This window comes from Aedes aegypti, chromosome 1 (genome assembly GCF_002204515.2).
Source record: "Aedes aegypti strain LVP_AGWG chromosome 1, AaegL5.0 Primary Assembly, whole genome shotgun sequence".
NCBI lineage: Eukaryota > Metazoa > Arthropoda > Insecta > Diptera > Culicidae > Aedes > Aedes aegypti.
In genome coordinates this window covers 40,633,624-40,650,022 of record NC_035107.1, presented here as the reverse complement: position 1 = coordinate 40,650,022, position 16,399 = coordinate 40,633,624, and positions in this window count along the sequence as shown.

Below are 16,399 nucleotides of genomic sequence, written 5' to 3'. Positions count from 1 at the left end.
ACGCACCAACGAATACATTGTCCTATCCTATTCTTGTTGCAACAATTCTGATCCGTATCAAGAGTTGATGACCACTTGCACAGAATATGACAATGCGTACGTAGCGATTTTCTAGGCTTTGCATTGCAATGAGTTACATGCATGGCCTGATTCGCTGCTTACCGTCCAGTAACGCACATGCGCTAGTGTCTATGCACGAAAAATCGCTAAAAGGCAGGTAACGCGAAAAATATTTGTATGGCGAAATGCATCTAACGAATTATTTCTCAATCAGAAACTATTTTCGAAAAAAATATTTGGTTCGATTTTGTGTTCAGAATAACTGATTGATCACGAGTTGAAAAGGATGCATCAATTGCTCTCAAAGTCATATCTAGGAAGACAATAATGCTTGCGCCTAAAATGTCAGGTTTAGATATATGGTGTCTTCGAGACAGTTTCTCCATATTATTTAGACTTTTTTTAGTGATGTGTAATTAGGGTGGTCCACAATATTTACGAGATCAGAATACAAACTTTTTTGTTGACGCATTTAACCGTATACAATGTCCTACAATGTTTCAGAACAATTGATTTGGAGCATCTTTGCTGAAGAATCCAAATTTCTATCTCCTATGGCACGCGAGATATATTTTTTTTAAACAAGAGAACTGGTGGTGGTCCTGAAAAATCAGTTTTTTTATTGATAACTTTTTGTACGATAATTTCTCAAAAAAACTTTTTCTGAGTTCAACTTTTGATTGCGCAACCTTTTGCTGAAGAAACTACTGTTCGATCTCTTATGGTGTTTGAGTAATCAAAGATTTTCTCCAAAAAAAATGTTGTTTTCAAATGATAATGTCTCCTAAAGGCGCAAACGGATTCTCAATCTTTTGTCACCATTGTGAAGAAAATCTTTTTCTTTAATTGCGGTGAAAAAACTGATAGGACGTTTTTTGTATGAAAATGAAAATGTTTTTAAACGAATAATGTCAATAATTTGAAAAATAATCGAGTCATGGCAGCTTTAGCAAAAATGTGCAAAATTGAAAGTTTTTAAAGTGTTTGATACAAAATTTTCATACAAAAAAACACGTTTTAGGATATATTCACCACAAACCCAAATTTATATGCCAAAAAAGCCAAAGGCTTTGGGACCAGTGTGCAATGTTGCCTCCTGTAATTGTCTTCATAAATTTTCTTTTGATTGTATCCCAATCCGTATGTTTTGATGGCAATTTGATTCACTACTCTATTTAAAAATTCAAGCATAATTTCTCAAAACGACGTATCTAGTTCTCGGCAAGATTCGGAAAAAATGCGATGCCATATATTGTAAAGCATTTTAAAATCATATTTAAAAAGTTTTGCATTTTTTCTGATGTTATTTATACTATAAGTTGAAAAAAAGAACACTGCTTCTTACCACTATTAGGCGATACGCACTTATTCCGTAATGCTTTTTGTATGGAAAATTTCAAAATTTCAATGAGCCGTAACGCTTGAACCTACTTTCTCCTCCCCCTATATTGTATAGATCAAAAATAAATATCTAGATATTAAAGGGTTAATATAATTATAAAGCCCGCTATGTAAAGCATATATAGTGCCACCGTAGTCTTGTGCGTTTGACAGATCAACCATGCTGTCACCTGTAGCCCCTTGTTGTGGTGCAGTAATTTTCAAAAAGATACCTTCACTGTTCCATAAATAGGGCATACATAAAATTTCACTCATTGAAAGAAGGATGGTCTTAACGAACATGGATTAACTTTTCAATCTAATTTGCAGTTCCTCAATGCTATGTTGTCCTGATTCGAACGTTTTCAAAATTTTAAAATACTTTCGAGGCATTGAAAATTTGATTCTGTAGTCAGTTTTCCACCAAGAATCTAAAAATGTTATAGTCGCAACACTCGTTGAAAACCAAATTCTCCCAGAAATCGTCCAGAAATTTCTTTGCTCAAGAAAATTTACGGAAATTCCTCCATTAATGTTCATAAAGATTAGTATAAAAAAAAATCATTTCTCCATTATTTTTTTTATTCAGTTTTCTAGTCATTTAAAGAGTCATTCCTCCATGGATAAATTAAGAGTTTCTCCAGGGATCTTTCTGAAAAATTTATTAGGAACTCCTGAATAAACTCAAACAGTGAAGCCTCATTAAATTCCTTCAGCAATATCTTTTGAAATTCATTACTCTTGCAGTTCTTATTTATTTATCTCGATTGATTTCTCAAGTATAATTTGATGGATTCTTTAAAATTCAATTTCATTTAATATTTCCGCAAATATTATGGCAATTATTCCAGTTATGCCTTCGTTCTTCTTCTCTCTGGCTTTACGTTCCTACTGGGACAGAGCCTGCTGTTATTGTTCTCAGGGGCACTTATCGACTTGTGCCCTTATTCGGATTCTTTCAAGCCACGAAGCATACAATATAGCCAATAAAAACTCGAAAACCATTATTTCATGTTTTATGGTAGTATTGACACAATATCACCGCTACATGATTTTCAAATACATTGTGAGATACAACACGAAAAGATCCCGAACCGGGTCTCAAACTAGTTATCCTTAGCATGGTTTGGCTGAATATCTTTAACGCAACTGATTTTGAGCTATGCCAAACTTGGCGCGTTTGTCTGAATTCATCACATTTGAGCCGTAAGGAATCAAAAAGAGGTGTTTCTAATTCCGGGGTGAACATGATCAATTACTGCAATAGATTACCTGAAATAAAGAGATATGCTATTCACTACATTTGGTGTTATTGAATTTAAATCAAGTTTTAAAAATCTTACAACTTGTTGATCAATCGGTCAATATTAGAATTGAAAGTTGTGAATTTCAGATTACACCACAAAAGAACATTCATTCTATGAAAATGAATTTTTATCCTCAGTGCAAGTTCAAAACTGGATTCATAGAACATGTATGGTTTTTTTTTCTATTTATAAAGCTTTAAGCTTAATTAGCCAGTCCATTCACCCCAAACATAAAGAGTAGCTATTAGGTAAAGCGACACAACAAAAAATGTGAAATGGGATCATGGGTCTCTCAGCAGCTTAACAGTAAGATGTTTGTGATATATGAAAAATATGTTAAGCCCGATTAATCATGAAAAAACGTCCGCGCTGATATGCCCGAATTTACTTGGAAATATAAGAGATGAATATTAATAATCTGGTATACTATGGCCATCTTGCTTCATGGATAGATTGTGTAAGAAGTTACCACGATTGGTGTTTGCCGAAGTTGGGCTGATCACCAAAGTCCTGTACTAATAAACGAGTTTGAGAGTTATGCTCAAGCAGCATTCCGATGTTTTCAATAATCAATGGATTGAGAGTCTCATAACGGATGAAAGATCTCACTGTTGACACCGCAAAACGATCAGTCAGGGCAGTTCATTGAGCCTGATGCAACGCAAAGAAAACGGACTGAATCCGTTGAACCTCCAGCATTTTGTGTTTTGGTAGAGTATTGAAAGAAGATCTATGAAGTTGATACGCATTTGACAGTATTGAGTCACATACTCAATGTGTTTGCTACAGATGCATTTGAAGTCGAACCAGAACCCGAAAAACACAGAAGACATGCCATATCCATGAGTAAAGTGGTAATTTTTCAGGTTTGTGTTTAATTGGAAAAATAACCATTTCAGTTTTCTCCAGAAGAAATTCAATATCCACCTGAATAATTACCAAACACATAACGCTCCGAATCGGTGATATAGTGCTAGTGGAGGGCTAAAAGGTTGTAAAATAGCTATATACTGTCACTATATCCCTGATTTTACGAAATATAGAAATAGGACTAGACGTGCTGATTGTATTCCTGGCCAGCATTAGGACTAGCGTTGGGCAAATTTGTCTATAACATCTATGTTACTGAATCGATTCACATTTGAATTACCGAATCGATTCTCCGATTTAATCGAACCCTTTGAATCGATGTTTTTGAATCGATTCGAATCGAAATCGAATTAAAATTGATGAAGTTTTATATGATACCGAATACATATTCATTCGATTTTGACATCCTTTATATAAATCAGTTTTGAAATTTAACAGAAAAGATTTACTTCTTCAATGCTAGTTTCAAATTTAGTTTCTTTTTTATCAGCTCGTTAATAAATATTCACAAAGTTCAACAAATTGAATCGAATCAAAACACCTGATGCATAAAATCGATTCGCCTAAATTCAGATGTCCCAAACATCGATTCAAAAAATCGATTAATCGGAATGAAAACATCGATTTCCGGAACATCGATTCAAAATCGCCCATCGCTAATTAAGACCCAAGTGGGCAAATTGTCGAAAAATATATATGTATATATATATATATATATATATATATATATATATATATATATATATATATATATATATATATATATATATATATATATATATATATATATATATATATATATATATATATATATATATATATATATATATATATATATATATATATATATATATATATATATATATACAGGGTGTTTGGTTCCATGTTTTTAATAATTTGAGGGTCGATAGGTCTCCATGAGATATGAAAAAGTGCCCATGGAACATAGGGTCGCAAATCACTGCTAAGTGAGTTATTCACGATTTTAAGATTTTCGACTTGGTCATCTTTGAAACCTCATATCTAATTAACTATGCGTCATACTTTCAATCTCAGCGCATGAATCGAAAGCTTATGATCTAATCTATCTTAGTTTCTTGGACATGATTTTTGTTGAAAATGATTCAAAGGCTCAAATTACGAAAAGTTTGCAAAAAGTGACGGAAAAATCAGCATTTTTCGACGTATTTTCATGAATTTTATTAAAATTATCGTAATTAATGTTAAAAAAGTTCTTCTACAAAATATGCATTAACTCGTTAGCTACTAAAGTGTCTTTGAGAGCAAAAGTGTATCTCTTGTAGATTCGTCACAATATCATGTTAAAAGTTGTGCTTCAAACAGCAAAAATATCCAAAAAAATATCGGCTGATAACTCTATTCGTTCGTCCGTTCGTGTGTTGATGCCTCCGCGTGTGAATGAAGTGCTCGGATGCGACAGATGTCGGTCGTGCCGAAGCGAAGGGAAAATGAAATCGCTTCGCAACATGCGCCATTTTTTCTTCTCTTCGCTGCGTTTGGTTTGCAAACAGTCGCATAAATAGATTTAGTGCGGTCGCCGCACGACCATCGCAGTAGCGAAAGTGTGTTCATAAAGACTGATCCTTTTAAGGCCGCACGGGACGTCATCATAATCACCCTATCCATTTCAAGAAGCAAATCTCAAGAACCACTCCATATATCGATGAGAAAATGTATCACTATGATTCTATATATGTAGTGCACAACCCGATTAAATTTTCAGCTCATCGATTCACTAAAACTCGAGATTTGCTTCACAAAGTTTTTGATGATTATTGTTAGAGTGAGACGAAAGATAGGGAAAATAACACGGTCTCCCGTGTCCCTTAAATTCCTCGCACTAGTAGCTGAGCTACGGTGCAGAGCAGATGGGGGGTGCGCTGCGCGTGTAGCGAGAACTCATTTATGCATTTCTCGCCTATGACGTTGAACTTTTGATGCATTTTGAAGGGTTTAGGTCTCTATTGATTACATAGAGTGGACAAGGGGAGAGTAGAATTTATGACGTGCCATTCACGCCGTTGTGAAAGTACAACACTACCAAGTAAACCTCGCCCGTGATACACAGCACGAGCGAGGTGAATTCTTAGGTTCAAAAATGTAATTTAGGTATCGCACTAATGCTCAGCGTGAACTGTAGGAGCAGCAGGATGAAATATCTCACAAAATTAGTGACCGTTTATCCTACTACAGCTTGGTTTTCTGTATAAGGTTGCTTACAAATTATGTTCAATAGATCAATAATCTCTCAGTTAACTATTTTCATAAAATCATATAATAAACCTACATGTAAGTTTGTGCAGTCACAACAATTTAAAGTCAAAATTTGTAGATCAGTACTTTCCTTAACAAAAAGCCTTAAGCCTTGCAATGTATGTAATACGAAATCGAATATTTTGAAAAAAAAAATATATCAAATAATTCATCAAATTCCAACATTTTTACTTCATTATTAACACAATTTATGATAGATTGAACGAAATAGACACAATTTTATCAAGCAGGTTGATGCTGTTCTTGTACAAGAATAATAAAATATAAATAAACCTGTTGCTATGCTCTTAATCAAATAGTAATCAGATCAGTATCCAAATATTTGTAGTTCAAAATTTCATTTTTTATTCTCTCTCTCTGTTGAGTTACTGAGTCTTATTTTTTTTTTAAATTGTTAATTTTGAACGATAACATTTGAAATATTTGCAGTTTGCTCTAATAGGTGGAAAATTAGAAATCAAATTGAATATAATTTAACAATTGAATGTATTTAAATGAACTTAAAACAGTCACAGTCACAATAAGAAATTGAAGCTCTTTCCAAACTTTAGTCAAGTTTTAATCATCAAGTTAACTGTTACTCTAGCGATGGCAAAATCATTTGAAATTTGACTCATGGAACATATTCACGGCATAAATGTGTATGATTTTACACGAATTAAATTAAAACAAAATACCTGCTGGAAACCCACCAAATCCCGGAAATATGCGAATATGTCATTTTTCAAACAAAACTAGTTTAGTTATTTAAAGCTCCCGCAGCAATTTACGGATGCTAATGGTCGTCACTATGGCAAGCCTCTAAAATTTCGTTAAGGGAAATATCCTTCATCATTTTAGTAATAAAACCTCCGAATTGTCAACCATCCGAGAGGGCAAAAGTGTAAACACGACACGTAGCAAAAAATTTTTTGGGATGAACAATATGTCATTAATAGTATGTCTCACTATCAAGAACTTTGGTGATCACCAAAGCCTCTCACTAATTTGATTTTCAAATCCAAATGTTTAATTTGAAAAATAAAATTCAATTCACATTTTCAAAACTGAATTAGCCAAACATGCTTTTAGAGCGTATTTCTAGTAGATTCACGCCAAAAACTTACTCCAAAATCCACTAAGGTGGAGAGGAAGGGAGGGTGGACCCCTAAACACACCTCCTCCCACTGATCACTTGTTTCTGTTTTGTAGACAATATGATCTTAATTTTCTTTCTGGCGTTATGTCCCAACTGAGACAGAGCCCTGCTCCTCAGCTTAGTGTAGTGAGCACCTACATAGTTATTAACTGAAAAGTTTTCTCCAACAAAGTTGCTGTTTTGTATGCGTATATGACAAAGGCATATACAGTCGACTCTCCACATCTCGATGTTCTACATCTCGATATCTCTCCCTATGTCGATGTTTTTTTCGGTCCCTTCACTCTGCATACATTTTCACTCTCCATATCTCGATATCCTCCTTATCTCGATATCTCCATATCTCGATGTGATTTTCGTTCCCAATTTTCTCTCCGTAAGTCGATATGCCCATTATCAAAGGTTACTAGACTAGATTTCAGAGATTCAAAACAATTTGCGAAGACGAAATGACATCTGTTTGTTTTTGATTTTCCTGGCAACGGGGTGATTTTCAATCTAGTATTCGTTAAAAATTTGTTCTATGTCTCGATCTCTCCCTATCTCGATGGTCCCTTCGATATCGAGATGTGGAGAGGCGACTGTACAATTAAAATGTTTCATATTGAACAAAGTCCATGAGACCCCTCCCAGCTCTGAAATTCTTTGGAAATGAGCATGTAGCTTAAGGGCCGCCATAAAAGCACTGCAATATTAAATAAATGAAAAAAATCTAGTGGAATTAAATGGTATAGTACTAAATTCGGGTTTTCTTTTATTTATAGGTATTCCACTAAACAGCACACAATATTCTTAATTTTTCTATTACACAATATTCTTAATTTTTCTCATGACCTCAATTAAATGCTTTTCACACAAATCAAAAGCATGATTACTGCATCCAGATGAAAATATTAATTTAGAAAATTTTCAAGAGTCTATCCTGCAATTTCCAAGTTGTTCATTAGTAAATGACCAATTAACTATGCTACGAATTGTAATATGAAAACAATCAATTCCTGATTTCTTTAGACACCAAAAATATGGAATAAATTCAGCGAGAAAAAACTTTTTTTTTTGGAAATCATCCATCCATCCCTTCAAGAATTCTTTCAATTAATGTTCTCAGGAATTTCCCAGGGATACCACTTGAGGAATCCTTTGTCGGCCAATACCAGGCTGGTTTTCGGGAGGGCCGCTCCGACAACGAACCAGATATCACCGATACATCTTGCAAATGATCTTAGATAAATTCTTGGAGTATAACTAGCAGACTCACCATCTGTTTGGATCGGAGACGAGGTGTCAATCAGGCGTGCAAAGAAATGACACTATCATGACACGGTCACATCTTCTTCTTCTTCTTCTTCTTCTTCTTGACATTACGTCCTCACTGAGACAGAGCCTGATTCTCAGCTAATTGTCTTTATGAGCACTTCCACAGTAGTTAACTGAGAGCTTTATTTGCCAAAGTTGCCGTTTTCTCATTCGTATATCGTGTAGCAGGTACGATGACACTTTATGCGCAGAGAAGTCAAGGAAATTTCCATTACGAAAAGATGCTGGACCGATCGGGAATCGAACCAAGACACCTTCAGCATGGCTTTACTTTGTAGCCGCGGACTACAACCACTCGGCTAAGGAAGGCCTACGGTCACATATGGTCCTTGCACTTGCGGACGATATCGGCCTTATTTAAATCGATCGCAGGTCAGTGGAGGAGGTTTTCGTGGCTCTGGAGAATCTGAATATCCCCAAGAATTCGTTGAGGAATATCTGCAAAACTTCCTTTAGCAATATTTTTGGGGATTACCCCTGATACTCCTTCAAGAATTATTTTATGAATTTCTCCAGGATTTTCTCTAGAAATTGTTAGGTAACTTATAGCAATTTTTTTTTCAGGGATTTCCTATGAGATACATCAAAGGATTCCTCTAGGAACTCCTCTAAAATGTCGGGGATTTAGTGGATTTCTCCTAGCACTCCTTCTCTTAGAAATTCCACTAGAGATTTGTTCAGAATTTCCTCGAAAGATTTTAACACGAATTCTTCCAAAGATTCTATCAGGAATACCTCTTTGAATGCCTCAGGAAATATTTACAAGGATTTCTCGTGAAATACTTCCAGAGCTTCCCCCAGGAATTCCTTGAATTACATTCCTTCAGCATTTTCTCCAGAAATACCACCAATAATACCTCCAAGAGTTTCTCTAAGGATTCCCCTAAAAATACGTCCAAGGTTTCCTCCACGAACTACACAAGAAATAACTTTAAAAATGCTACTAAGTATAGCTTCAGGGATTCTTTAGGGTTAACTTCATGGTTTCTTCCAGGAATACCTTCAGGTAGAGGAATATCATTCAGGATTTGTCCATAAATTACTGCTTAGATTCCGCTAGCAATAGCTTCTAAGATTCCTCCTGAAATTTCACCATGGGTTCCTCCTGGATGAACTTCAAGATATTTTTATCAATTTCTCCGAGGATTTGTATAGGAGCTATCTAGTAGCTTCTTGTAACTCCTCCAGTGATTCTTTCGGAGATTCCTGCAGAAACTCCTCCAGAAATACTTTCATTTTTCCTCCAGGAATATCTCCAATGAATTGTTAGGAAAACAGTCAGGGTTTTCTCTAGCAATCAATAACATATCCATTGATTTTTTTTCAAGAGTACCACTAGGGTTTTCTCTAGGAATACCTTCAAGGATTCTGTCAGTTATAAACCCATGAATCCTTACTGCAAAACGTTCAAAGATTTCTTCAGAAATATCCTTCCTCCATGAATATCCCAAAAGATTGCTGCAAGTAAACTATGAAGATTTCCTTCAGGGAGTCTTTCTGGAATTCTGTTTAAACTTTTCTTCGGTGACTCCTGCAGGCAGTCCTCTAAGGATTACCTCCGAGAATTCCATTAGGGTTTCATCCAACGATTTCCTTAGGAATCTCTCCGATGATTCCATCCGGAGCTTCTCCATTGGTTTCTTTAGGAATTATTCCAGAGTTTCTCCCTGTTTTAAGAATAACTTCTTGGATTTTCTCTTGGAACTTCAAAAATGCCTTCAGGAGTCCTTCTTACAATAATTTCAGGATATTTTTCATGATCTTTTCAAGAATTCTTATGGAGCTCCTGGAATAGTTTAACGAACATGCTAGAGGAGTTTCCGGGTATAATTGAAGAAAACCTTAGAAATTCTATTGAAGGAATGTTTGGAGGTATATTTGGAAGAACCTTTAAAAATATCCATGGAGACACTGTTGGAAGATTTTTTTGAACGATTCCTGAAGGTGTCACTGTAGAAATCTCCATAAGAATTCTTGAAAAAATCATGAAAAATATCCTGAAATTATTCCAAGAAGGACTCCTGAAGGCATTTTTGAAGTTCCAAGAGAAAATCCAAGAATTTATTCTTAAAAACAGGGAGAAACTCTGGAAGAATTCCTGGAGAAACCAATGGAGAAGCTCCGGAAGGAATCATCGGAGAGATTCCTAAGAAAATTGTTGGATGAAACCCTAAAGGAATTCTTGGAGGAACTGCTTAGAGCAGTGTTTCTCAAACTTTATTACCTTTCGCCCCCTTTAGGCTTATGTTTTTTTTGGAATCGCCCCCCTAATTTATGAAACACATATGTATGCCAAAAAATGTCTTCGATTTGCATATCCCTTAATATTGTCGGTTATCGGACAATGATTAAAAACGATTAACTGATCAGTATTTTATACAGTCGACTATCCACATCTCGATATCTCACCCTATGTCGATGAATTCTTCGGTCCTTTTATTCTGCATGTAATTATCCTCTCCATGTGTCGATATCTTCGTCGATCGATGTACTGCCCATAACTGCATATTTAAATTTTCCAGCCAATTTTTAACAATCATTGGTTTTGATAACTTCCAAAAATCAACCGTTCTAATCGTTGTTCCATATTCGTGTGAAATTTAATTATTTTGGAGATTTTTCATTATCACAACATTGTAAAATACTAGTCGAACGATGCACAGAAACCCGATTAAAATTTCATTGATAAATTAAAAAAGTTACAGCATGCACAAAGTGTCCACTTTATAAAATGAATAGTCTTTTATTTCAAAGTTCCATACAAAAAAGTTCCTGGTATTCAATATTGAGCATTTGGAACTATTTCTTTAAATTCTCAGATAAATGTTTTGAACTTTCAAAACATGTTATCTGTGTTCTCAATGATATCAGTGAATAATCTTTTCGATTCAGAGAAAATCTCAAGTACCGATCATTCACATGATATGGAAAAAATGATTGCATATTACAAACATTTTATTTTTGACAATCATTCAGTGTTTTCTATCATAATTTTAAACGGAACATGCTTAGAGTTCTAAGCAGTCTAAGATAAAGAAATTCATGAAAATGGTTCAGTTTAGAATTGATTATCCTTCAGATGCATTAGTAATAGTTTCTTGTTGTATAGTTGTACTTGAGTGTGTTCTTCAAAGGTTATAAGTAATTATTTTCAACTGCTCCCAGTCAGCTTTTTCGCCCCCAATTTCTGTTTAACGAATTTTCACCCCCTTGGATCTGAAAATTGCCCCTAGGGGGGTGAATTCGCCCACTTTTGGAATCACTGCTTTAGAGGATTCATGGGGTTATAACTGACGGAATCCATGGAGGTATTCCTAAAGAAAACCCTAGTGGTACTTTTGAAAAAAAAAAAATCAATGGATATATTATTGATTGCTAGAGTAAACCCTGACGGTTTTCCTAACAATTCATAGGAGATAATCCAGTAAGCAGTAATTTATGGACGAATCCTGAAAGATATTCCTCTACCTGAAGGTATTCCTGGAAGAAACCATGAAATTAATCCTAAAGAATCCCTGAAGCTATCCTTAGTAGATTTTTTAAAGTTATTTCTTGTGTAGTTCGTGAAGGAAACCTTGGACGTATTTTAAGAGGAATCCTTAGAGAAACTCTTGGAGGTATTCTTGGTGGTATTTCTGGAGAAAATGCTGAAGGAATGTAATTTAAGGAAGCTCTGGAAGTATTTCATGAGCATTTACAAGCATTCATCTTTGGAAGAATTCCTGTTAAAATTTTTCGAGGAAATTCTGAACAAATCCCTAGTGGAATTCCTAAGTGAAGGAGTGCTAGGAGAAATCCGCGAAATCTGAATGCTGAATGCCATGCTGAAGGTGTCTCGGTTCGATTCCCGGTCGGTCCAGCATCTTTTCGTAATGAAAATTTCCTTGACTTCTCTGCGCATAAAGTGTGATCGTACCTGCTACACGATATACGAATGCGAAAATGGCAACTTTGGCAAATAAAGCTCTCAGTTAATTACTGTGGAAGTGCTCATAAGAACACTAAGCTGAGAATCAGGCTCTGTCCCAGTGAGGACGTAATGTCAAAGAGAAGAGGAAGGTGTGAAAAAGTGTCATTTCTTTGCACGCCTGATTGACACCTCGTCTCCGATCCAAACAGATGGTGAGTCTGCTAGTTATACTCCAAGAATTTATCTAAGATCATTTGCAAGATGTATCGGTGATATCTGGTTCGTTGTCGGAGCGGCCCTCCCGAAAACCAGCCTGGTATTGGCCGACAAAGGATTCCTCAAGTGGTATCCCTGGGAAATTCCTGAGAACATTAATTGAAAGAATTCTTGAAGGGATGGATGGATGATTTCCAAAAAAAAAAGTTTTTTCTCGCTGAATTTATTCCATATTTTTGGTGTCTAAAGAAATCAGGAATTGATTGTTTTCATATTACAATTCGTAGCATAGTTAATTGGTCATTTACTAATGAACAACTTGGAAATTGCAGGATAGACTCTTGAAAATTTTCTAAATTAATATTTTCATCTGGATGCAGTAATCATGCTTTTGATTTGTGTGAAAAGCATTTAATTGAGGTCATGAGAAAAATTAAGAATATTGTGTAATAGAAAAATTAAGAATATTGTGTGCTGTTTAGTGGAATACCTATAAATAAAAGAAAACCCGAATTTAGTACTATACCATTTAATTCCACTAGAGTTTTTTCATTTATTTAATATTGCAGTGCTTTTATGGCGGCCCTTAAGCTACATGCTCATTTCCAAAGAATTTCAGAGCTGGGAGGGGTCTCATGGACTTTGTTCAATATGAAACATTTTAATTGTATATGCCTTTGTCATATACGCATACAAAACAGCAACTTTGTTGGAGAAAACTTTTCAGTTAATAACTATGTAGGTGCTCACTACACTAAGCTGAGGAGCAGGGCTCTGTCTCAGTTGGGACATAACGCCAGAAAGAAAATTAAGATCATATTGTCTACAAAACAGAAACAAGTGATCAGTGGGAGGAGGTGTGTTTAGGGGTCCACCCTCCCTTCCTCTCCACCTTAGTGGATTTTGGAGTAAGTTTTTGGCGTGAATCTACTAGAAATACGCTCTAAAAGCATGTTTGGCTAATTCAGTTTTGAAAATGTGAATTGAATTTTATTTTTCAAATTAAACATTTGGATTTGAAAATCAAATTAGTGAGAGGCTTTGGTGATCACCAAAGTTCTTGATAGTGAGACATACTATTAATGACATATTGTTCATCCCAAAAAATTTTTTGCTACGTATCGTGTTTACACTTTTGCCCTCTCGGAGGGTTGACAATTCGGAGGTTTTATTACTAAAATGATGAAGGATATTTCCCTTAACGAAATTTTAGAGGCTTGCCATAGTGACGACCATTAGCATCCGTAAATTGCTGCGGGAGCTTTAAATAACATTAAACTAAATTAATTAACTCATTACGCGTGGTAAAGATGGACAAATTATGGGTGAAATTATGAAAAAAAATCCACGTGCTCGGCTGGGATTTGAACCCAGGACTCTTGTATGCTAGACGAGCGCTTTACCAACTAAGCTACCGAGCTACCGAGTTGGTAAAGCGCTCGTCTAGCATACAAGAGTCCTGGGTTCAAATCCCAGCCGAGCACGTGGATTTTTTTCATAATTTCACCCATAATTTGTCCATCTTTACCACGCGTAATGAGTTAATTAATTTAATAACCATGCGGATTGGATTACCGAACAGCTCAATATAAGTGTCAGTTTAACATTAAACTAGTTTTGTTTGAAAAATGACATATTCGCATATTTCCGGGATTTGGTGGGTTTCCAGCAGGTATTTTGTTTTAATTTAATTCGTGTAAAATCATACACATTTATGCCGTGAATATGTTCCATGAGTCAAATTTCAAATGATTTTGCCATCGCTAGAGTAACAGTTAACTTGATGATTAAAACTTGACTAAAGTTTGGAAAAAGCTTCAATTTCTTATTGTGACTGTGACTGTTTTAAGTTCATTTAAATACATTCAATTGTTAAATTATATTCAATTTAATTTCTAATTTCCCATCTATTATAGCAAACTGCAAATATTTCAAATGTTATCGTTCAAAATTAACACTTCTCTTGGTTTTTAATTCAAATTTAAAAAAAAATAAAACTCAGTTACTCAACAGAGAGAGAGAATAAAAAATGAAATTTTGAACTACTAATATTTGGATACTGATCTGATTACTATTTGATTTAGAGCATAACAAAAGGTTCATTAATATTTTATTATTCTTGTACAGAACCGCATCAACCTGCTTGATAAAATTGTGTCGATTTCGTTCAAAATATCATAAATTGTGTTAATAATGAAGTAAAAATGTTGGAATTTGATGAATTATTTGATATATTTTTTTTTTTCAAAATATTCGATTTCGTATTACAAACATTGCAAGGCTTAAGGCTTTTTGTTAAGAAAATGACCGATTTACAAATTGTGACTTTTAATTGTTGTGACTGCACAAAGTACCTATTAAACTGCCAAAGACTCAATTTCAAAAGAAATTCTTAATTTTATGCAGTTGTTCTATTATTTTGCTGGATAAAACAAAAACAAAATGATTTGGTTAAACCGTCTTAAGCCATCCCAATTTTTGAAAAAAATATCTGCTTTTTGCGTCGTTCGTCTCCCCTGAGCAATTTTCTGGATACGACACTGCAAATTATAAGGAATATTACATGTAGGTCTTTTATTTGATTTTATAAAAATAGTTAACTGAGAGATTATTGATCTATTGAACATAATTTGTAAGCAACCTTATACAGAAAACCAAGCAGTAGTAGGATAGACGGTCACTAATTTTGTGAGATATTTCATCCTGCTGCTCCTACAGTTCACGCTGAGCATTAGTGCGATACCTAAATTACATTTTTGAACCTAAGAATTCACCTCGCTCGTGCTGTGTATCACGGGCGAGGTTTACTTGGTAGTGTTGTACTTTCACAACGGCGTGAATGGCACGTCATAAATTCTACTCTCCCTTGTCCACCTCTATGTAATCAATAGACGACCTAAAACCCTTCAAAATGCATCAAAAGTTCAACGTCATAGGCGAGAAATGCATAAATTGAGTTCTCGCTACACGCGCAGCGCATCCCCCATCTGCTCTGCACCGTAGCTCAGCTACTAGTGCGAGGAATTTAAAAGGATCAGTCTTTATGAACACACTTTCGCTACTGCGATGGTCGTGCGGCGACCGCACTAAATCTATTTATGCGACTGTTTGCAAACCAAACGCAGCGAAGAGAAGAAAAAATGGCGCATGTTGCGAAGCGATTTCATTTTCCCTTCGCTTCGGCACGACCGACATCTGTCGCATCCGAGCACTTCATTCACACGCGGAGGCATCAACACACGAACGGACGAACGAATAGAGTTATCAGCCGATATTTTTTTGGATATTTTTGCTGTTTGAAGCACAACTTTTAACATGATATTGTGACGAATCTACAAGAGATACACTTTTGCTCTCAAAGACACTTTGGTAGCTAACGAGTTAATGCATATTTTGTAGAAGAACTTTTTTAACATTAATTACGATAATTTTAATAAAATTCATGAAAATACGTCGAAAAATGCTGATTTTTCCGTCACTTTTTGCAAACTTTTCGTAATTTAAGCCTTTGAATCATTTTCAACAAAAATCATGTCCAAGAAACTAAGATAGATTAGATCATAAGCTTTCGATTCATGCGCTGAGATTGAAAGTATGACGCATAGTTAATTAGATATGAGGTTTCAAAGGTGACCAAGTCGAAAATCTTAAAATCGTGAATAACTCACTTAGCAGTGATTTGCGACCCTATGTTCCATGGGCACTTTTTCATATCTCATGGAGACCTATCGGCCCTCAAATTATTAAAAACATGGAACCAAACACCCTGTATATATATATATATAAATATATATATATATATATATATATATATATATATATATATATATATATATATATATATATATATATATATATATATATATATATATATATATATATATATATATATATATATATATATAT